This window comes from Dasypus novemcinctus, chromosome 23 (genome assembly GCF_030445035.2).
Source record: "Dasypus novemcinctus isolate mDasNov1 chromosome 23, mDasNov1.1.hap2, whole genome shotgun sequence".
Classification (NCBI taxonomy): Eukaryota; Metazoa; Chordata; class Mammalia; order Cingulata; family Dasypodidae; genus Dasypus; species Dasypus novemcinctus.
Genome location: NC_080695.1, coordinates 49,770,300 through 49,792,706, shown reverse-complemented (window position 1 = coordinate 49,792,706; position 22,407 = coordinate 49,770,300). Strand labels below are relative to the sequence as shown.

The 22,407-nt window shown below is 37.8% G+C and overlaps 1 long non-coding RNA gene across 1 annotated transcript; it reads left to right on the top strand.

Moving 5' to 3' along the window:
• Nucleotides 1-551: 551 nt before the first annotated feature.
• Nucleotides 552-15,449, top strand: LOC131275605 (uncharacterized). Its single transcript, XR_009183018.1, has 4 exons — nucleotides 552-767; nucleotides 968-1,078; nucleotides 4,863-5,051; nucleotides 11,399-15,449. It is a non-coding gene; the product is annotated as an uncharacterized lncRNA (long non-coding RNA).
• Nucleotides 15,450-22,407: the final 6,958 nt, after the last annotated feature.

Genomic DNA, 22,407 nt, shown 5'->3' with positions numbered 1-22,407 from the left:
GAAAAAGAAAGGGAAAGAAAGGTTTGTGTTGACTTTATACTTTAACGTTTCCTGTTTCTGCATTTATTAGCATAATTTTCCAAGCACCCTGTTTATCACACAGGGCATAACTTTAGAAAATCAAATAACGAGAGGCATGCCACTCCAGCCTTTGAGGTGTGTTCTTTTTATCCTGGAGGTCCCCTCTCCATTCCACTGGATGCAGCGGGCTGGATAGCGACAGGCACCCCGAGGGCGCTCCTGGCACCCAAAGGCACCACACACAGATCCCGGCCTCCCTCGCGCATTTCCTTAGGGAAGGCCCAACTCTAAATCTCCCGCAAACACCAGGCCTGTGGGGGCCCCGCGACACGGCCCCTCGGGGCAACTCGGGCCGAACAGGACAGCCCTCGAGTTGGCCAAAAGCTGGCCAGGCGCTGCCCCTGGGACGCACACGGGCACCCTCCCAGGCAGAGGAGTGCCCGTAACTGCTCTCGACCCCCTGGCGTCATCCGGGGCACACACAGGAAAGGCGCCTGCGGCGGCGCGTAGGGGACGCCGGGAACGGGAACAGCGCCGCCGCTCGCCGCGGGCGCCTGAGGCACAACCCGCAGCGCTCCAGGGGCCCAGGAGGGGCCGGCGAGGCGCGTTCCCGCAGCGACAGCGAGACCACCCCGCCGCGGAGAGGGGCCGAGCGGGAGCACAGAGCCAGGACAGGCGAACGAGGGATGGCCACTGGGCGGAGGGCCGGATCCGCGCCCCTGCCGGTCCCCGCACCCGCCAAGCAGGTGGGGAAGAGGCGAGGGCCCGCGGGCAGAGCGCGGGGAGCGGTCCCGTTCCCCATCCATGTCGGTCCCGAGTCCCGCGCGGCTCAGGCCCGGCCAGGGACAGCACAGCACCACCGCATCCGTCACGCGGAGGGTGTGTTCTAGTATGACAGACTCGTTTCTTATGGTTTTGAATACTCTTTTCCTTTGGACACCTCTAGATTTTTCCCTTGAAGGCCTGTATTATGTGGAGGATTCGAGCAGTCAGATACTCTACTTATAAGACGTGAAAACAGAAAACTCTTACAGACTATGCAAGTATCATCTTTATGGTAAACTCAAATTCCATTTTCAAATAACTGTGACTTAAAAGTTCTTGTCCTTTTGCAAATGATTTTTAATACTTTAAATTTCTTTAGCAGTTGTGCTTATGATGGTTATTGACCTGGCATAATTTCTTATATAGCGTTTCTCCTTCTATAGAAGGGTTGTGGGAAGTTCCGTAGTATAATGTAGCTTCACCAAAAAGGCAACACCATAAAATTCATTCTAATCTTGGTAAATTATGTCTGATTTTCTGTAAATAAAACTTACACCGACTCATTTAATTCTAAAGGATATTGTGGAAGAATGGCATCCTATTACTGTAAATACTCAACTTCAAACACTTGTTCCCTCTTTCATATTACCAATACATCCTATATGTAACTCTTTATAAAATTCAGGTGTGTAAGAAATTAAAAGAAAATTATGCCATTTATAGCATATTACAGTTTATAGAGTACTATAAATTAACTTATTTAATTTTCATTACAATCTTGATGAGTAGGAAGTGCTTCATTCTGTCTTGCTATGGTACAATCAAGATGTGACTCTGGAAACAATTAGGAAATAATCACACAAAGTCCTCATGTTTATGTGACAAAATGAGTTGTGGAGTCGTGATTTTCAGATACTTTCCAGTTCTTTCCTCTACGTAATGTTTACTTCACTCCCATTATGGTGTGACTTTGTGTAACACTAGGTTTTCTTCAGTTCTGGTTCTTTGGGGAGTCAATGCTAGGAATTATCCAGCAGTGTTGAAAAAAGTCTTTGCCGTTTATTGCCTTTCTTGCTCTCAGTTTCTCTTCAGCTGCTTACTTGACTTTTGTTCTGAGACATTATACAGTCATTATACAGACATTATACAGACATTATACAGTCGAGGATATGAAAATAATAAACAAATCAAGGAAAACAAATGTAAATTTCAGGATTTCTTCTAATCTGCTAACTGAATAAAGGGTCGACATTAGTTAGGGTTCTCTAGGGAAACAGAATCAGCAAGAGTTATCTGTCAATAGTAAGAGATTTATCAGACTCTCTTATGCAGCCGTGGATATGCACAAGTCCAGGTTCTGCAGGCAAAGTGCAACCAGGAGCTCCGATGGAAGTCCAAGACAGCTAGGAAATTCTCTGTCAATGCTGGAATCACTTCCTCTTTTAAGGGATTCAACTGATTGGGTTAAGTGTCACTCATTGCTGATGGTAATCTCCCTGATTGATGTAATTATAACCAGCTATCTATGATTTACCACTGCAGTAAACTCAATGGTGACTAAAGTCCATAAATGCCCTTGTATTAACAATTAGCCCAATGCTTCCTTGACCAAACATCCAGGCAAGTTGACACAATAGCCTTAACCATCACAGGGTCTAACCGTCAGTCTTTTGTTCTGGAGCATGGTATCTTTATTATTTTGAAAACATGAAAAAACAAATACATATGTAGTTACTAACAACTGTGAATATTGAGTTCTTTCTTCTTTGAAATTTTTCTCATAGTAGAGATGTCTGTAAATGATATTACTAGGTCAAATGGTATAAGTGATTTTTTATAGCTCTATTCAAATTGCTTTCAAAAAAGATTATTGCAAATTATATTTCCATAATCAAATGATCCAATTGACTCACTAGCATTGAATATTGTTAAATATAAAGAGGAAAATGCCATTTCACTGAGCTATTAAATAAGAAAAATCTATTAATTATAAAAACTCATAACTCCATAGGATAATTAATGTCCACGTTTTTACCAAACTCCTAACAGCAACTACACTGATCTTTCAAATTTCAAGTCCACTTAGTAGCTCTACTTGATATCTTTCTATGGGGCTCCCACGTTGTTCTTTTTGTTGGTTGGTTGTTTTTTTTGAGATTTATTAATTTATTTATTTCTCCCCCCCCCTCCCTACTACTGTCTGCTTTCTGTGTCCATTCACTGTGTTATTCTGTGTCTGCTTGTATTCTCATTAGGCGGCTCTGGGAACCAGTTCTGTGACCTTATGGAGTGGGAGAGAGGCAATCATTCTCTTGCACCACCTCTGTTCCCTGATCAGCTTCGTCTCTTATTATCTTTCCTCAGTGTCTCTTTTTGTTACATCGTCTGGCCGCGCCAGCTCTCCACATGGGCCAGCACTCTCACGCAGGGCAGCATTCCTGTTTGGGGCAGTAATCTGCACAGGCCAGTACTCCGTGTGGACCAGCTCGCCCCATGGGCCAGCTTACCTTCACCAGGCCCTGGGCATCGAACCCTGGACCTCCTATATGGTAGATGGGGGCCCAATTGCCTCAGCCACATCTGCTTCCCACATTGGTTTTATAATAAAATCCAGTCCACTTAGTATGATATGCACTCCAATTCTTCTTCCAGGAAAACAGAAGTCTAATTTCTGGGCATATCCAAATCTCATACTCTGTAATTCAGTCTTAAAGAACTACTTAATATTCCTCTGCCTTAGACATTTTCATATGTCCATCAATTTTGTATATTCAGCTATTTTGTTCCTTTTGCCATATCCTCACCTCTTCCAACTCTCTTTTGTCAGGAAATTGATGCAGAAAATTATACTCCAACCCCTGGGAAATGCCTGGCACAAATCAAAGAGCATAAAGTTTTTCAGCATTTATTTTAAAATTTCAAAGCTACACATTCACCAATGTTGATCATCTGATAAAAGAACTTAAATATAAAATTAAAATTTCCTTTTTACTTTATTCTCCCTATGAAAGGCCTCACTAGCAGTCACTTGCATCCTTTATATTACTACTCTATATTCAGTTGATAGTGAGGAAAATAATGGATTACCTCTTGTTCTTTTTAAATTGTGTGTTGCCTGGGCTTCAGAATCATTGATTTGTTTTCAGCAGGAATACAGGAAAGGAGAAGCTGAGCACAATTTCTTCTGGAGTCGATTCTGCACACTGTGGCTTCGTTGTTGTATTAGAAGTGACTTCTCTGTCACCTTTATGTATAACAACATACTCTAAGAGATGATACAGTGGGCTTCTACTGCTTAAATTTTCATTCCATTGTACCAGAGTAGATAGGGGAAAATTGTCTGCAGGGTGTCTCTATTAGTTGAAAGATGATATGATCAGGAAATTGCACCTAATTTATGGATTATCTAGCTTTTACTAATTTATGGATACATTTTTGAATCACACAGATTGCAAGTAGCACTTATTATCTATCATCTTACCTAGAATTTACTTTGGAGCACACAAAGGACTTAATGATAAAGTATAATAAAATATATGTTATAAAAATGTTGTACTGATGGTAATTGCTAATTTAGTGATTCTACAAGTATTTTTTCAAGAAATAAAATCAAATAAATCTCACTATTATGGATGTACCAGACAAACTAAAAACTAAAGGAAACAACTATATATTTCCTCCTTAGAAGCACTTTGTTTAGCATGGTCCTATATTTCACTTTTAAACTAAAGGGGAAAAGTAGGGATATTTGTATCAGGCATTCCTTATAGGATCTTTTTTATTATCCTGTGTATTACTGATTTTTTTATTAAATTCATTCAATATACTTTCTAAGTTAAACATTGTCAAATTCATTTTTGGTATGTGTCATATTACTTCTAAAGGACATAGTAAGTCTTCATAAATGCATGTTGTTATAATCCTGCTGTATTGTTTCTTTTTTAAAGATGTTAATTGGAAAATTCATTTTTAAAAAACTATCTTAAAAATAAAAAGCTATTTTTAATCATAGTTTTTCTATAAATTTTAGATGAATTTAATGTCATAATTTGATTTTGTTTCTTTGTTTATTTCAGACTATGAGTTACAGAACTGCCCAGATCCTCCTCCTTTTCAAAATGGGTATATGATCAGTTCAGATTATGGTGTTAGACAATCAATATCTTTTGAGTATTATCCTGGGTACATTTTAATAGGCCATCCAGTCCTCACTTGTCAGCACATGATCAACAGAATTTGGGACTATACTTTTCCAAGATGTGATGGTAAGTTAATAATTTTTATTGGGAGCAAATCATGTTCTTAGTATGTTAACCATTAAATATTAAAATGAACATATTCAAGAATTTATTAATTTACTTAAATATTTATTGAGACTCTTTTTCTAAACTGAGCCTATTTGGTATTTCAGGAACACACCAAATGCCAGTGAGCTTAAAAAATAAAGCCCTGGTACTCCAGGGCATTATAAGGGTGTATCAGTTTGATATATTTATGAATTCCAAAAATAGATATTGGATTATGTTTGTAATCTGGTCTGTACCTGGGCATGATAAAGTTATGATTTGGGCTTTGATTGGGCCATGTCATTAGGGCATTGAGTCCCCATCTCTTGATGGGTGGGGACTCACAGAGAAAAGGCATGGCAAAGGACAGAGTTGAGGGCTTTTTGATGTTGGAGTTCTGAAGTTGGAGTTTAATGCTGAAGCCTTAAGCTGGAGCCGCAGGAAGTAAGCCTAGAGAGGAAAGAGAAGCAAGCCCCAGGAAGGGAGGAACCCAGGAAGCCTCAACCTTCGCAGATATCAGCAGCTCTCTTGCCCCAACAGGTGAAAATAGCCTGGTGAGGGAGGTAACTTATGCTTTATGGTCTGGTAACTGTAAGCTCCTTCTCCAAATAATTACCCTTTATAAAAGCCAACCAGTTTCTGGTATTTTGCATTAACATCCCTTTGGCTGACTAATACAAAGGGTAACAAAATAATAAACACAATTTTTGGGGTATTTTCCACTATTTTACTTATTGCTAATTTTATACATTTATGATGCATGTGTATATATATGAATAATTAATATTTTAAAGTGGTGTTATACTGTATAGAGTTTTACAACTTTTCTTTCTCTTTAAAACTGTGCAATTTTTAACACTTTTTTTCATTGAAGTTAATAAATCACAAAGAATGTTACATTAAAAAACATAAGAGGTTCCCATAAAACCCACTCCCCATCCCCCCATCCCCATCATTTTTGTAAATTGTATTTTTTTGAAGATGTAGACTTCTCAAAAAATATTACATTAAAAAATCATAAGCAGTTTCCATATACCCGCCTCCTCCCCATCCCACTCCTCCCATACCAACCACCTCCCCCATCATTGTGACACACTCATCGCACTCGATGAACACATTTTGGCACACTGCTGTGCCCCATGATAATAGTTTACCCTGTAGTTCACACTTCCCCCCAATATATTCAGTGGGTTATGGCTGAATATATAAAACCCAAATTTTTATGCAAAACCAGATTCGTAGAGAATATGATAATGAATTGCATGTACAAGGAACAACATATACTTGGAATGTGATCAAGGAAATAAATCTTTATGCTGGCAGTAACATTTAACTGTAGAGAGCCTACTTTAAATTGAGAGATTAGAAGGGGGAAGAGAGTTTATTAATTTTCCCTAGATATTTTCTATTGTTTTAACTCTTATAATTCTCATATATTAATTAATATTTTTAAAAAATTTCAGTTCAGTAATGGGCCTTGAAGGATTTTTCATACTTGGAGTTAGGGATCATTCTAACAAGAAGTAGTGTTTTCTAGAACGATATGTAGTAGTTTCATATTTGGAGTTAGGGAACATTCTAACTAGAAGAACAGCACTAAAGCTGCTCATGTAGATATCATAAAATAGGTTGGCTTTTATCAATGGGAAATTAGTAGTTTGCAAGCTTACAGTTTCAAGGCTGAGAAAAATGTCCAAATCAAGACATCTTTAGGCAATACAACCAGCTACCACCGATCCTGGACTCCTCTACCACAAGGCAAGGTCCATCGCTTTACCTGTGGGTGTCTCCCTTCTCTTCAGGGTTTCATGGCTTTCAGCTTCTTGCTTCCATGGCTTACTTCTCTTGGTCTAAATTCCATTTTCTCATAAAGGACTCCAGTAAGAGGAGTAAGACGCAACCTGAATGAGGAGCGTCACATTTAAATTAAGATCCTACCCAGAAAGAGTCCCTACTTATAATGAGTCCATACCCACAGGAAAGGATTAACTTTAAGAACATACTTTTCTGGGATACATATAGCTTCAAAACATCACACATAAAAGCAAAGACATGCAGGAATATTTTAGGAAAAAGTTCAAAAAGTAGTCTAGTTTAATAGTGCATGATGGTGGGGGTTTCTTAGGAGATGTAAGAAATGAAGTTAATGGAGAGTGGTGAGAGAGGGAGACCTGGACTTTTGAATGTTCTAATTCTAAGGAGGGATCACTACCTTAAAAATTTTGTGTGCTACCTCATTTCCATGAGTTATTATAAATTATTGAAATATCAAGGGAAAATCAATAGATCAAGTACTTTGTTTATGAAGAATGCAAATGAAACAGAAAAGTTACTTTAAAACTAATATTCTAACATTAAAAACACAATACCTTTGAAAGCAAAATAATGAAATTGCCAACTTTGTGGACCTTTGAAATGCTAAATACTTACATCCCATGAGGAAAAACGTTTTAGTGAAGGAGTAAAAAAAGCATCAGTTTACTTTTTAAAATATTAATTTCACCTCTGTATTTTACCATTCCACATCATTGAAAACAACTAAAAAATTATTTAGTTGTAATCTTTAATACTGATATTAGTCTAATACATAATTACATACAATTATTATTTTAAAAAATTAATTTAATAACACTTTGTATAGCTGTATCATGTCTCATAATAAACCATTTTTTATTCCCCCCTCACGTCTTGCTTGTTGTCTGTGTCCATTCACTGTGTGTTCTTCTCTGTGTCTTTATTTATTTTATTTATTTATGCTCCCCCCCTTGTGGCTTGCTTTGTGCTTTGTTCTCAGTGTCCATTCACTGCACGTTCTTCTGTGTTTTTTACATAACCTTTTTTTGCGTCACCTTGCTGAGTCGGCTCTCTGCGGCACTTGCAGGCCGGGCGCCATTCCATGATGTGCCGACCAGCCTGCCTTCACAATGTGGCCCCAAGACACAAACTCAGGGCCTCCCATATGGTAGACAGGAGCCCACCTGATTGAGCCACAGCCGCTTCCCATCATCAACCTTCAACACTCCATTTAAACTCATGTTTTTACATGTATAAATTACTTTGCAATTTTAACCTGAATCTTTGAATTCATAGTTAGATGGTAGATCTATGGCTTGAAATAAAAAATGGAATATAAAATTTAATTTGATTTCATTGTGTTTTCAAGCCCATTTTCCAAATATGGAAATAAGTGTTTTAGTCGGGGTGAAAAAAAAATCTTTTAAAAATATTGTTTCAAGGTGATGCTACCTTTTCTAATTATGTCATTAGAATACTTTTACTGTTTTATCTGTCTTCATTCTAATAATATAAATAGAACATAAAGACCAAAACATAAAATTCATGTTCAAATTAGATCATAGAAAAAATACTAAAACCAATTAAAGTACTGTAATAACAGCCATCTAATGTGTTTATTGTCTTCTCCATACTGGATTTAATTTTTACAAAAAAATAAGCAGAGGGAATTATTTTAAAACAATAGTTTTCTTGTTCATGAAAGTTCTCTTTCCTTAAAAATTTAGTCCTTGTTTCATTAGAATAATGGGGCTGTTTTCTAGTAGTGTTCAGTTAAACTGTGGTTGGCTCTGAATAAACTATGGTTGTTGACACTGTTGACAAGCCAAAGTCCTTTCTTAACATGAACTATATTATTCCTGATTGGTTAGTCTTCTCAGATTTTGATTAGTATATAAGGGCAAGTTTACGGTAAAACAGTCTTCAAAGACTCCAACTCTGTAGAATTCATAAGAATCTCAGAGAAAAATATAGATATCTTGAACAACTCCTTGGCATCTTTTTAAAAAATTTACCAAGTCAATTAATATTCAAGAATTCTGAGCCTTAAGTAATCAATCTAAAAATATATTTTGCAAAGTGAAATATGAAGCTCTTTTGTATTTATATAGTGAAAATATTTCCTATTCTGTCATATAAGAATCTATTATACAAAGTTAGTATATTATAACCTTACCTAAAAAATATGATCTAAAACTGTGATATCCATTCAAATAAATTTAAAAAAATATGTCTGAAAGTGACTTAAGACATTCAAGACATTATTATTTTTGCCAGTAACATAATTTTACAGAAGTCTCATTTTTAAAAAGGAGTTATAATTGTTAAAATATGGTTAAGAAGACAGTGGGGTTTATTAATTTCTAATTTCAATTTTGTACTTAAATATGCATCCAGAATTCAAATATAATTTAAAAATTTTAGTTCATTGATCTAATAAGTCATTGGAATATCTGTGTGAGATACTGTTTAGGACATTTTTATTTAATATTGTCACAGTATACTTTAAGATACATAATATCTATAGGGGGAACTCTGTGGACAGAGTTAACTATTAAAGTAACTAGTAAGTTGAAATAACTATGTTAGCAGCTTCCTTTAGATTGACCCATTTTATAAACGGAAACCAATTTGATTCCATTACAGGAGAAATCCAACCAGCCAAAATAGTATTATTATGCACATATTTTTAAATGAGCATTTGCCAAACTGATTGGTAAATATAGGAAAAGGTCTTTCCAATGGTTCAGAATGAAAATGACTATAAAAGAAATGGAACTCTAAGTTTCTTACCTGTATTCATCAATAATGCTCTTAAAACTCTCCTTAAAGTAGTTATTACAGCTTTGTTGAAATTCAGGGCGCAACTGGCACATGAATAGTCGAAAGATTTAAGTCTCTTGGACATACAACTAACAATTCTACTACTAAGTGTAGGTTCACATAGAGGGGCAACAGAGCCATGTGCAGGGAAAACACAACTGAGTCCAACCCTATCACACTGGGGAGTGTAAATTCCAAAGTAAGTCCCCCTGACAGGGTGCCAACCTCCTGGGCTGCCTATAGTGTCTGGATGTCTCCAGAGCCCTCAGGAGCCCCACTATTTAATTTTTTCAAAATGGCTATCATCACTCTAAGATCTGTTGTCTTGTATGTCCAGTGACATTTGTTTCCATTTATTCACCCAGAGTCATTTTTTTCAAAGAAGCTTTCGGTTCCAGAAAAGTCACGTACAGAACATACGTGATTCCTGTTTACTCATTGTACGTTTTCTAGTTTCTCCTATTAATAACATCTTAGCGTGGATGGTATTTTGTGGTGATTGATATACAAATATTGAAACATTGCTACTAACCATTATCAATGATTTGCATTGTGTGTTACATTTGGAACCATACACTTTTATAAATTTGGATAAGTTTCATGTGATCTGTATCCATTCTTGAAAAATCATGTCGTACAATTCAAATTACATCCCTCCCTTTACAGCAGGCCATTACATGACATGGTAGAATCAAAGCCCTAAGCATGATTTAATGAAGTAAAAATGAAACCTCTGAATTTAATGTATGCAAAGGGGCATCATGCCTAACAAACAGAGTAGTTTACAACTAGAATATTTCTTTTTGGAATTCATAAATAATATCAAACTACCAAACCTACATATTTAAGAAGATATGTGTCCCAAAATGTATTATAATGTTAAATTTATTTACCATAGCTTGAATCACTCTATTCAATAATTTGTGCAGTAGACATTTATATCATGGAAAGAATAGATTAACTTTAATTGTTAAGTACTATCAAAATCAGGAAGTCAATGGTATTCTCAAGCAGGTAAAAACTAATTTGATACTCTCTGACATTACACACAACCAGATACATATAAATGCTAAGTTTCTGTACTTTGCTTCTGTACACATTCAGGACTTGGTCAAAATATATGCTTTTAAAATAATTCAAATATTTTGCATCATATGTTCCAAAGACAGATGCAATCAATGTGCTTGTGGGTATATGTAGCTACATACAGCATGATTTTTAGAATGCTGAAATAATAAGTGGAGGAAGAAATTTCTGCAATAGCAACTGCCAAATAAAAGTTGAAGCAGTTAGTGAATGGTTATAAAGTACCCATTAGAGGTAATTAATTGAAATTTAGGACCAAAATTATTGAGGCCACTTACATATTGCATTACAGTTGAGCTATCATGTCAAGATTATGCTGAGAGTGGGTGTAGCTCAGGTGTTTGAGCTCCAGCATCCCATGTACAAGATCTTGAAATCAATCCCCATCACTTCATTTAGGAAAAGTATGTGGGCACTTACTTTCCCCTGTGCGGTAGATTTAGAACATGGAGGTGGTGATCTAACTTATGTTATTCCAGCCCTTAGTGAATACTGGGCCAAGTCCGCTTCCCTGTTCTGCATTTCTGATCCTTCCCTGTTCTGCATTTCTGATCCTTGGTATATTTCAGCATGATAAAATGGTTTTATTTTATAATACTGAACTTTTGTATTCTTTCTTACAGAAACAACACATCTCTTCGTTTCACCACTCTTCTCTATTCTACATCTAGTGATTTCTTTTTGAACTCACATTCAATGCAGTCGTCTACTTCCACTGGACACTAGAGGGCTCCACGGCATTAGTCTCTGTCTTCAGGCATATGTCATCCACAATTTTGTATTGAGTGAATTTTCTGAATCTCAAGTTTCACCAAGTTAAGTCCCTTCTTAAATTCCTTCAGTGAGTCCTCATTATCCTCAAAATAAATTTCAAACCCTCACTCTAATATAGGCATTTTATAACATGATTTGTATCCATATTTCCAACCTCTTCTCTCCCCATGTCATTCCCCAATCAAAATAAAAAATACCAAAAAAAAAAAAAAAAAAAATCATTGCCCCCCATCCAGCAACTTGGCTCCTAGTTGAGAATGTAGATTCAAAGACTGTCTTGAAATCACAAACCATGTGAATTTTGCTATTTTGCCTACTAAGGCATATGCCAAAATTTTTAGCCTTTTAGAGCTGTATTACTCCTTTGCTTTTACACATGATATTGTTGTAATGTGTCCTGACCTGATTTTCACTCAAGATGCTAATATCAGTTTTTCCTTAAGAGAAGCACCCAGTGCCACATTCTCTTTAAAGTATCCAACACTCTCTGTTCTCACTCTCATCAAACCCACTATGAATTCACCTCCTTGTTCTTACAAGACACCCCAGTTTATTACTAAAAAATGCATTTCATCCATCATGATAGATCATCCTCATCTGTGAGAATACCTGCTATAAACTTGTCATTTCCTCCTTTATCAAAGTATGAGTACCTAGTGTGGTTCATAATATTTGGTGTTGTTATGCATCACACACCTTTGGTTCAATTTTGTCCTACCTTATTTAGAGTACATCTCATTCTCTCACTACCCCACCACTCTTCAGAGTGAACAGCTCCCACTCTACTTTCTCATGCATAACTTTATGCATGCTCAAATCACAGTGACCGTAAAATTCCTCTCCCTAACATGCATCTCTCTATAGCAACCTGGCAATATCACCCCCATATCTCATCTAATTATCTCACAGAATATTTTTCAGAATACTTACTGTAATCATTTTCTCACCTCCTGTTAAGTATTCAAGCACTTCTATTTGCTTTTAAATTCGTCACTCAAATCTTCTCTGCTGAAAAAAAAATCCATTCATCAGAATTATTTTCTAACCTATAAACCTGGTCATGTAATTTGAGTACTTAGATCCTATGGCAAAAATAGATGAAATTGGAGGCCAGACAAGGATGTAAAATGCTTTTCATTATGTGGCTTCTCAAATTTATCATCATATTTCTGCCATACTTTTTGCCATGTCCTTTTTGGTTGTTTGTTTATAACTCTTCCTAATTCTGATAGAATACCCGCTTATTCCATAATAGTCCCTGCTTCCTCAACTTGTTCTGATTGAAATGTCTGCCACAAAATTATTTTGCATGGTGAAGTTTTTTCTCAGTATTTAAGAAGTGATTTCTTCAGGGGAATACTCCTCTTATTTGATGTGGTACTAGGTAGTCTACATTTGTAACTCCACTGCATTCCTGGACACAGTGATAATGCCATTGGCCTTTTATTGTACCCTCTGTATTACTTTGTCTTGAATAGTTTTTAGTCATCTCCTTCTTGAGGTTACTTCAAATTAAAGCCTGCATCTGAAGCATCACCAGCAGGGGTTGGTAAACATTTTTGGTAAAGGGACAGGCAGTAATTATTTTAGGCTTTGTGACCACATAGTCTTTGTTGCAGCTACAAACTCTGACATGTTAGCACAAAAATAACCATAGACAATACATAAATAAATGAGCTTGGCTATGTTCCAATAAAACTTTATATACAGACACTGAAATCTAAGTTTCCTACAGTTTTCTCCTGCATGAAATATTATGCTTCCTTTTATTTTTTAACCCTTTAAATTTTGGATAACAATTTTAACTCTCAGGTCTTACAGAAACAAGCAATACATTATATTTGGCCTGCTTGCCTCTTTCCTATGTCATTCCTGAATTTCACAAAAAACCTGGCTTCATATGGGAACTTTAAAATGCCTGCTGAATGAATGAAGGAATCAAATGTGTCTATCTAAGTTAGAAAAGTATGGATAGTTGAGGCATAAACAAATGAAGCAATTATGTTTGGACCCCCGGGCCATGCTTTTATTACTCTCAGAGCTATAAATGGTCTTGTATACCCCTTATCTTCAGAAGTATTGGAGTGAATTAAGGGTAAAACAAAACTTGATTGTACCAACAGAGAGAGCATTTAACAAAATCCAACACCCATTAAAGATAAGCAGACCAAATGAACTACCTAAATGAAATAAATTCCACCTACAAAAACAACACAAATACCAATGCAGGAGAAAACTAAGATCAAAACAACAAAACAACAAGAGATTCTAACTATTGCTATTTTACCTTGTACTGGAGGTTGTAGACAGGGAAATGAAGCAAGAAGTTGCTTTTTCTGGCCCTATACAAGCTGCAACCAGACAACGTAGATATGGACAAAGATGACCCATCTGGTGAATTCTGTGCTTTAGAGTTCATGGCGCTGAGTAGGAATCCAGTGATCCCCAAACCACTGTACTCTTTATGCAAAGTATGGGACACACCTGTGGTTGATGTCCTGAGGGTGAATCAGGGGAGATTTAAATGGGTCTACCTAATTTAGAAAGATCAATTTGCACCAAGCCAATCACAGTGGGGGCAACAGTATAATGTCAAGAAGATCTAAGCCATTCTTACAGAGTAGGGAGTGAAGAAAGGGAAGAATTCTCCTTGCTGAGAAAATGAGATTCTAATGTTAGCTCCCATTTTTCTTGAACCAAAATCCAAAGCCCCTGTAAAATCTACAGACATGGCAATAAAGTGCCCTTCAGAGCATTGGCCAGGCACAATGAACTGAGTCTTTGAGCTGTGTTTTTGAGCTAGGTGAGAGTGGGAGAGAATCAATGTTTATTAGGGTACCTGCATTTCTTCTCATCGGCTGGTCATTTTCTCCCTCTTCATTTTCTTTGTTCTACTAAGTTAACACAAAACCTTGTCTTAAATTTATGCTTCACTTTTCGTAAGGTGCTGTGTGGCCACACAGGAAACATTATCTCCCGTGCCACCTGACTGAACTTTCAAGCCAGCCACTGTGAAGATAATGTGGAGAGGTGACTGCATACCTCAAGATAACTACTATTAGGGAGACCTCAGTGTTGAGCTCAAAGTTAAATGACAACCATGCTGAATACATATGTAGCACCTATCCTACTGCTAGGCTCCACACCACCCAGTCCAGGAAACTTCAAAGAATATCTCCTTAAGAAACACCTAAGCTGGGAAGCAGATGTGGCTCAAGTGTAGAGCTTCCGCTTACCGTATGGAAGTACCTGGGTTCCATCCCCAGGGCCTCTTGGTGAAAAAGAAGAGAAAGTGTGCTGGCACAGCAAGCCAGTGCTTTCATGAGTGCCCGCGTGGTGATCCAGTGTCCACATGATTGCCTGCATGAGTGCCTGTGTGATGAGCCAGTGCCCTGTGCAAGTGATTCTCACAGGAAGATGATGACACATCAAAAGAGAGAAAGGGGGAGTCAAAGGTAAAGCTCAGCAGAAACCAGAAACTGTTGTGATGCAATTGATAGTGAACATATCTCAATATTAGAGGTCCCCAGGATCGAATCCTGGTGAATCCTAGAGGACAGAAAATGAGAAGAGAAGACAACACAGCAAAAACAGCAGGGCTGGAGTAGGGGAAGGGGAAAAATAAATAAGTAAATAAATAAGTCTTTAAGAAAAAAAGAGAGAGAAAAAAAAAAAAGGGAACACCGAAGCACTGTATCCAGATATCACCAGAAACTAGCTCCTGTTCCAGACCCCCTTCTGAGTGGGGATAGTCATGGACACATGGCCCCACCCTGAGGTCTAATCTTGTGTAACTACATTTAAAGTAATTTCCCAATGATATTTTGAAAAGTGAATACTTGTGGATTGTTTGTGATACCTTGTATAAAGTGAAAATATCATGTGCTTCTTCACCTCTCAGTTTTGATAGTACTTTTTTCTGCTATGCCTTCTCTTTGGACTCCCCTTGTTAAGAATTGCAAGAAGATAAGGAACACTGCTTTACAGAACATTCCCCAATTCCGCACAGTCTTCAAACCCAGGCTTATGGTGTATAACAGCCTCCTAGCCCAGATAACTCCACACTTAGCCATACACCTGTATCTTTCACACTAAGCTGTCTTCCCTCTCTGAGCGTGGAAGAGAAAAGTAGTTTAGCATTCTTACACAGGACATTGAGCAAAGGTCAAATTTCCACTGAGGCAGGTCAGTGAACAGGAGTACCACCACCTCCCAACCTGCTCTGTGCCTAGGCTCCACAGACCAGGAAGTTTCCAGTACCCTCCTGTTCTCAAGTATGTGAAGGTGGAGAAGGGAAAGTAGCTGGCCTCTATAGAATTCCACCAAGGCTACATGGAGAGGTGGGTAGCAGTGCATTTCTCCCCAAATCTGGTTGCCTGGGAAAGGATGCTTGGGGCAGCTGCCAACTATTCCTCATCATTGGAAATTGTATTATTATTAAGTGTCAATACAGAGTCCCATTACCTCCAAATTCCTCCTCAAAATTTCATGTACTATAAAAGCTACTTCAAATTTACCAAATTTGCAAGTTCAATGGGATATTTCCTTTTCTAATCCCAGTCTCCCCACTTCTGCCTGTTCTCCATCCACACACATATATAATGTTAAAGAATGAGAAGGAGCAGGATAAAGTCTCATTTATATTGAGCCTCGATTTGAATAGCTCCAAAATGTATTCATGCATTTTTGTTATATTTCTTCTAAAAATAGATGATGAAGAAACTGCTTAATTAGATCTCTGAGCTGGTGTGTTGCTGGAACCCAGAAATGGGTGGGTAAACGCCACCACTGTCAGCCTCCTCCCATCCTCTTTTACCTTGAGAAGTCAAAGCAGGCACTCATTAAGAGCTAAGGATACCCCCTCCCATCCCTAAACCCAAAGTCCTGGGAGGTCCTCAATTTATACCCCCAAGCAGGTCACTGGCACAAGGCCACATATGACAGTTTGAACAAATAAATATGTGAATGGAAAAGATCTCTGCTTATGATCAGATTATTTCTAATGACACGGATATTAGGTAATGCGTAAGTGTGTGCTGATTATGTTGACATTTTCTGAACTTTCTATCTACTTTGAAGCTCATTTACATTGCAGAAAAGAGTTCCTTGCCTGCATAGGAAGTCCCCATTTCCTAACTCCTAGAAATTGCCTGAATTCTTCCTTACACAGCTCCCTGACTGCCTGTAGCTTCAAACCAGCAATGACATGTTGACTTCACACTTATTTTGATTTCTCTTCTGCCACAAGTTGGACTACATTTTCTACTTTTAAATAGTTCACTGACTACTTTGCCCTTAACATAATCTCCCTTCTGAGTGACACAGTGTCATCTGATTAGTAACCTTAATCACATCTGTAAAATTGCATTTTTCCAATTAACAGCATAATTATGGAGGGGTATGTTATCCTATAATATTCACAGTCCTAGGTATTATGGGAAGACATCTTACCTTCTGGCAACAAAATGTGGACAAACCTCCACAACCATTTACTCTATTAAAATTTTTTTCATAATGACATTATTCAATGACAGCAACCAACCAATACATCCTTGGTTAACTACAAAAAAAGTTTAATTTATGTTAAACAGAATGTTAATTAGATAACAATAAACAAAATGTAGAACTTTAAGATGAAAAAGGATATTAGTAAATTTGATTTCCATAAATATATGTGTAGTCCCAGACTCAACATTTTTTCCCTTTATTAAAGCCATATTATTAAAATCCAGTTTATAGAGCCAACTAAATGAAGTGAAGGAAGAGTTCAAGGATATTAAGAAGACAGTGGGAGAACATAGAAGAAATTGTAAACATACATAAAATGATCATGGGTATGATGGTGATGAATGGCACATCCAAGAAATAAAAATATATTGGAAAAGCATAACAGCAGATGTGAACAGACAGAGGAACAAATTAGTGATGTGGAAGACAGAACATCTGAAATAAAAAAGATAGTAAAAGAATATATAAAAAGATAGGAAAAATCCAGCAGGGATATGGGAATAGGAACAAGAATATGAAATGCTCAAACATATATATTATAGACATCCTAGAGGGAGAAGAGAAAGGATAGGGGACAGAAGGAAATAATAGGTGAAAACTTCCCAACCCTATTTAGTGAGATGGATGTACATGTCCAGGAAGAGCATCATACCGCAAACAGTATAAATCCCAACAGGCCTACTCCAAGGCATATATTTGTCAAATTGTCCAGAGCTCAAGATAAAGAGAAAATACTGAAAGCGGTAGGAGAAAGAGAACCATCACATACAAGGGAAACTTAATAAGGTTAAGTGCTGATCTCTCATCTGAAACCATGGATGCAAGAAGGCACTGGTAGTACAAAGTTATGCTGATAAAAGAAAAGAACTTTCATCCAAAAATTCTATATCCAGTAAATTCAAAAATTATTGAGAATTCAAAATAGTCACAGATAAACAGAAATTAAGAGAGTAGGCCAGTCAGAAACCTGCCCTTCAAGAAATAGTGAGGGGAATGCTGCAGGTTGAAAGGAAAAAACAGGATCTAGAGAGTTAGGGAAGAGTGTAAAATTTTTTAAAATAATACTTAAAAACAACATATGACATAACCCCTGCAAAATAATAGTTGATGTAAATAATCCCTTGACAGTAATAACTGTGAATGTTAATGGATTCAACATTTCAGACAAGAGACACAATTGACAGAATGAATAAGGAAATGGGACCCATATACATGTTGTCTACAAGAAATCCACTTTAGATACAGGGATTCAAGATGGCTGAAAATGAATGGCTGGAAAACAATTTTACAAGCAAACAGCAACTAAAAATAGGGTGGGAGTGGTGGCAATAATAATATTGGACAAAATAGACTTTAAATGCAAAACTATTTTAAGAGAGAATGGTGGACACTGCATATTAGTAAAAGGTGTAATTTTTTAAGAAGAAAGAACAATCGTCAAGGTTAATTCACTGAACAAGGGAAACCTTAAATACATGAGGCAGACCCTGGAAAAACTAAGTGCAGAAGTAGATGCCTATACAATTATAATGGTGGACTTAAATACACCATTATCAACATTAGAGAGAACGTCTTGACAGAATTCAAAAAAGCAAAAATTTTGAATAACACCCTTGAGGATCTGGAACTAATAAACATATACAGAGTATTATACACAAATATAGCAGTGCACATTGATTCTTCAGGGCACATGGGTCATCCTACAAGATAGACCACATGCTTGGGCGCAGAAGAAATCTCAATGAATTCAGAAAGACTGAAATTATACAAAGTGATTACTATGACCACAATGGAATGAAGCTAGAAATCAGTAATGGGAAGAGGAGAGGACCAGATTAGACACAAAGATATGGAAGTTATACAACATAATTGTAGACAAACTGTGGATCAAGAAGGAAATTACAAAAGAAATCAATAACTACCTTGAAACTAATGAAAATGACATCAACAAATATCAAAACCTATGGGATACAGCAGACGCTGTGCCGAGTTGAAAATGCATAGCCAGGGAAACGGACTTTGGCCCAGTGGTTAGGGCGTCCGTCTACCACATGGGAGGCCCGCGGTTCAAGCCCCGGGCCTCCTTGACCCGTGTGGAGCTGGCCCATGCGCAGTGCTGATGCGCGCAAGGAGTGCCCTGCTACACAGGGGTGTCCCCCGCGTAGGGGAGCCCCACGCGCAAGGAGTGCACCCATAAGAAGAGCCGCCCAGCGCGAAGGAGGGAGCAGCCTGCCCAGGAATGGCGCCGCCCACACTTCCTGTGCCGCTGACGACAACAGAAGCGGACAAAGAAACAAGACGCAGCAAAAAGACACAGAAAACAGACAACCGGGGGAGGGGAGGGGAATTAAATAAATAAAAATAAATCTTTAAAAAAAAAAAAAGAAAAGAAAATGCATAGCCATAAACACATATATCATAAAAGAAGAGCTAAAATAGAAGACATAACAACACACCCAGAGGAATTAGAAAAAGAAACAACAAACTAAGCCAAAAGAAGTAGGAAGAAGAAAATAACAAAGATTAGAGCAGAACTAAATGAAATAGGTGGAATAAAGAACTAGAAAAAATATTTTTTTAAAAGCTGGTTATTCAAAAAGATCACTAAAATGGACAAATCCTTAGGTAGAGTAATAAGAGTGAAGACACAAATACACAAAATAAGAAATGAGGATGGGGAAATCACCACTGACCCCATAGAAATAAAGTGTATTATAGGAGGATATTTTGAAAAATTATATGCCAACAAGAAGGATAATTTAGAAGAAATAGACAAATTCCTAGACACACACAAGAAGTCTTTATTGATAAAAGAAGAAATGGATGAACTTAACAGACCAATCACAAGTAACAAGATTGAATTAGTCATCAGAAACCTCCCAAATAATGAGCCCAGGACCAGATGATTACACAGATCAGTTCTGGCAAGCATTCCAAAAAGAACTAACACCAATCCTGCTTAAACTCTTCCAAAAAATACCCCACCCCTTCCCGATAAAAACACTGCAAAAGATAGGATTAGAAGGAAACTTTTGCAGTTGGGTTTTCTACTATAGACTTATTGAGTAAAGGAAGCCAGGCATTGAAGGATGAATATTACATGACCTCACTGATAGGAATTAAACAAATTGAACAGACTGAGGGTTTGAGTCTGTAAGAAAGGTTTACAGGAAATAGAAATGGAGAAGAAGATTGTGACCCAATGCCCATGTAGGTGAAATCTATGATAAGGTGGAAGAGAGTAGTTGTGCATTCAAGGGATATGACTGGTGCATTCATACTATTGCTTTGGGTGGTGCAAGTTTAACAGGAACAGAGGGTGGGTTGTGAACAGTACATGGAACTGGGGAGAGGGCTGGAAGAAGGAGCAAGTGAACACTAGGGATTTGTGGGTATGTGGTTGAAACTACAATATTGGGGAACCTCTCAGCAATATGACAAGGAAGGGTTACTGGTTTAGGGAGTTGAACGGGGGTGCATTCAGGACAGGGAGCAATTGGGGCAGTCATTTAGAAAAGGTGTGAGTGATCGTTTTGTCATAGTGCATTGTTTCATTAGGTGGAAACCCACATAATGAGCGAGGGGGAGTTGAAATCCCATCCTGGGGAGGGCCAAAATGTTCTCAAAAGTTTGGGTGTCTCTCAAGAGCATGGTATTTCCTAATTGGGGAGGACAGAACAGTGTGTTGAGACCTGAGAATTGTTGCAAGTAACTATGAATCTTGTCATTCAAGGAGTAAAGCCTGGTGGTCTCTGAGGGGAGGGACAACAAGAAATAGAGTAGATGGAGGAGAGAGTATTTAGGGGTCAATGGAAGTGTTCTGAATGATCCTGCAATGATGGATGCAGGCCATGTTGGATTTCATCACAAACTTATAAAATGTATGGTCTAGAGTGTAGAAATAATATAAAGCATTGCCCATGGTTAGTGGCTATATTTCAATATTTGTACATAAGTTGTAACAAATGTACTATCCATATTTTAAAAAGGTTATTAATATGGGAAGGGGAAAAAGGAGAAGGATGTTGGATATATGGGAGTCCCCAGTGTTCTGTAGGTGACTTTACTGTGACCTAATACTTCTTTGAACACAAAAACAAAAACTAAGACACTGGGGAAGAAATGGAAGAAAATGTGACTGTACATACAGGACAACTGACATTACAGCAATATAAGGCAAAACATCAAAAAATTTTAAAAATATTTTTCATATTATTTAAGTTTCAGTTTTTGTAAATTGTTATGTGTTTTATATCTTATGGTTAAGCCTATCATTGTTATTTCTTTTCCCTTTTAATTGTATTTGGTGATATTCTTCGCTTCAATTTTGAAGAAGTTTGGGATCATGGAAGGGTTCCAACTGTGGCAGTGGAGAATCATTGCGGTGGGGTGTCAGTAATGGGGGATATATGGGAGGAAGTTCACCTGGGCATACATATAAGTAATGTAATTGTGTTGAAATGTTCATGGGACATTGTCCCAGTGGGTAGAGTTTCACATACTAACCAAAAGAATATCAAATACCCTTCCTAGGGAGTTCTGTCACATTTTCTAATGGAACAGCAACATCCTCCAAGTGGGGGACAATGACTAGTAAAGACAGATGGTCCATGTTGGGCCCATGATATTTGTGACTATTCTTATGACCCCTTGCTCCTGAAATTACAGCTTAGCCTAGTACTCTAGGGTGCCTAAGATTTACCTCCTAAGAGCCTTCATGTTGCTCCAATGTGGCCTCTTGCTAAGCCAAACTCAGTGTATAAATGCATTACCTTCCCCCCAGTGTAGGGCATGGCTCCCAGGGATGAGCTTCCCTGGCACTGAGGGATTACTACGAGCAGCAAGTAGCATTGCATCTGGAAAAGGACCTTGAATAAAAGGGAAAATAGGTATACAAAAATTATTTCATATAGCTAAGAGGCATCAAATAGAGCCGTGAGGTTATCCCATAGGTAACAGTTATGCACATCTCATCAGGATCTCATAGACTGCCAGAGTAGATACTACCCCAAATAGTGGGGCTCCTGAGTGCTCTGGAAACACCCATATCTTAGAGTCATTGTACATAGTTCCAGAGGTGTATGCTTTGCCAGTGGGCCCTTCTTTTGTGTGTGTGTGTGTGTTTATTTTTTTAATGTTACATTCAAAAGATATGAGGTCGCCATATACCCCCACCCCACTCACCCCACTCCTCCCCCTGTAACAACAACCTCCTCCATCATCATGAGACATTCATTGCATTTTGTGAATACATCTCTGAGCACTGCTGCACCTCATGGTCAGTGGTCTACACCATAGCCCACACTCTGCCACAGTCCACCCAGTGGGTCATGGGAGGACATACAATGTC